The sequence below is a fragment of the Sciurus carolinensis genome, chromosome 4 (genome assembly GCF_902686445.1).
Source record: "Sciurus carolinensis chromosome 4, mSciCar1.2, whole genome shotgun sequence".
In the NCBI taxonomy this organism is placed as follows: Eukaryota; Metazoa; Chordata; class Mammalia; order Rodentia; family Sciuridae; genus Sciurus; species Sciurus carolinensis.
In genome coordinates, this window is record NC_062216.1 from 25654896 (window position 1) to 25657337 (window position 2442).

The following is a 2442-nucleotide window of genomic DNA, read 5'->3' on the forward strand; positions in this document are numbered from 1 at the left end:
ACTACAGAATAAGTTAATTACAAGATTTGTAAAAATATTTTGCCGGAGAGAGAAACAGCATTTATAGAAATGTCTCCACTTTTAAAGTGCTAATAAGTTTTCCTATTATCCCTAGAGCTTTTCTACAAGAAGCTGCAAGGGTTTTCATTTTGAAGTTAATCTTATTTTAGCCTCAGATGCTCTCAATTAGCTGCTGTCTTTGTTTTGTGAGAAATTGCTTTTGATTAGCAGATTTCTTTGTTTACATGGTTGCTCAGACCATATTGCCACAGAACAGCTAATTTGCTGTCCAAATGCTTCTCCTTTACATTAGAGATAGCTAGAGTATTACAGAGAATTTTCCTTTATTTAAGTTATTACAAAGTAAAATATGCCTAAAGTTTTATCAGGCAGAGATTTTTCTCATATAAAATTTACATCTTTATATAAGTTAAAATTCAGCCACAATTTCTTAAATTAGGTGAAATATCAGAAAGGATTTTGCAGCAAATATTATGGATATGCCATTGATAATTTTGAAATTACTATAATATTTTAATAATATTTGAAAATGGGGTCACCTCCTAGATGTAATCTGCTTTTCACTGCCTGGTGAAATAGACTCTTCATCAGTAATCTTTATCCTGTCTTTGAAAATGTCATGATCAATGATCAAAATACAAACATTATAAAATCATACTTGTTAGTATTGGCAGTATTTGTTATATCTCTATTTATAGGAAGTATACCATATTCAATGTAAAAATGACAAACAAAATGTAGCACAGGGGCAAGGAAATATTATGCTGAAACATTTATTATTCACCAATATTCAAAGAAGTGAAAATATAAAAATGCTTCCAGATTATACATCCAATCATTATATATTTTTTTCATAACTAGATGAAAATTTCTTTAGATCCTACCTAAAGACACAGAAGGAAGGTTACTCTTTCTAGCCAACTTCCTTATCCACCAGCTCAGTCGGTCACAATCAAGACAATGTCAGTCTTCAGTCTGTCTCACGGAGTCCCTAGCCCTGGGACTGGCTTCAAGTATCATGTCTCTGCATTGCTGTTCTGGGGCCTTTTGCTCTTGATATTTTTCAAGATCAGTTCATGTTAGAGTGACATATTGTTTCCTGAGCTCAGGTATGATGATATGAAGGCTGATGTATTCTTTTTCATCAATCACTGTCACAGTCTGATGATTGTCTTTCACATGGGGATATCAATTTTAGAAACCAATTTGGCTCCTGTAATATAATATCTAGAAATCTGGTCCAGATAAGATGCATGCTCTCAATAGTTCTTAGTTCTGCAACAGGACCTTCCAGAATGGACACCCTGAAGTTGTTTTTGTCCTTTATCTTGGTAATCAAGAGCTCTAACCACATTTGACCTTGTCACATTTGTTAATTAGCAATCATATCTCAGCTTTCACTTTCTCAGTTATACCCGCGAGCTCCTGGTGACTTTTTAGAATACTGCTGGGCATCAAAAATACTTTCTCAGTCCCTTGAAAGGCCACTTCACAGTCATCCAAATCTCACTTCTTGTAAGTGGAACCATCCAGTCCATTGTGCTATTGATGAGAAGAATGGGGGTCAGGGACTGGGAGATTTGTGTCCCAGTGGACGGGAGTAAAGTCCTGAATGTTTAGGCTTGATTCCTACAAGAACACCATCAAGTTCTAACAACTTCAGAATATATTTTCCATCAAGTCTTCTGCTTTACTTGTGAGATACACTTCAAAAGAATTGACCTTGAACTTTAATCCCTGATCCACCTGCAACGATGAGGCCATACCCAGGTCAGGTTTTTATCTGCTCTTCTGTAGAGACCAGAGGTGCTGTAGGCAACAGGAAGGAGGCAAAGGGGATCTGAGAAATCCCAGCTGCTCTCCAGAGCCTGCTGCCCACCACCAACTCTTTCTTTCCCTCCATGCTGTCTGTCTGCCTGTCCATCTTTCTGTGCTGCTTACTCTCTTGCCCTCCCAGTTTTCTAATAACTATATTTTTAAAATTCTCTGCATATTTGTTTGCATATGAATGATCAGTTAAATATATTTCAACTTGTAATTTATTTTCATGTGTGATGCTTAAATTTTTAGCGAACATAATTTTTAGCAAATCATAATCGTATGCATTTGTAGCGTACAATATGATTTGACATATGTATGCAATGGGTAAAAATTGAATCAAACTGACATGCTCATTAGCTCACTTGTCCTGCTTTGTGGTGACATGTAAAATGTATTCTTTGAGTGATTTTGAAATATACAATACTTTATTATTAACTATAGTTGCCTTGCTGTATGATAGATCTCAAGGTTTTAAACCAATGGTATTTGTTAACATTTTTTCCTTCAGGATTTTCATTAATTTTTCCAATATTTTATCAATTGATCAATCTCTATCTTAATCCACAAGGAATTTTCAGTCATTCAAATTAAATATTTTAT

General features: G+C 34.9%; 1 pseudogene; it reads right to left on the reverse strand.

The window, feature by feature from the left end:
- Positions 1–1037: 1037 nt before the first annotated feature.
- LOC124981866 (proteasome activator complex subunit 3-like) lies at positions 1038–1785 on the reverse strand (annotated as a pseudogene).
- Between the last annotated feature and the right edge of the window lie 657 nt (positions 1786–2442).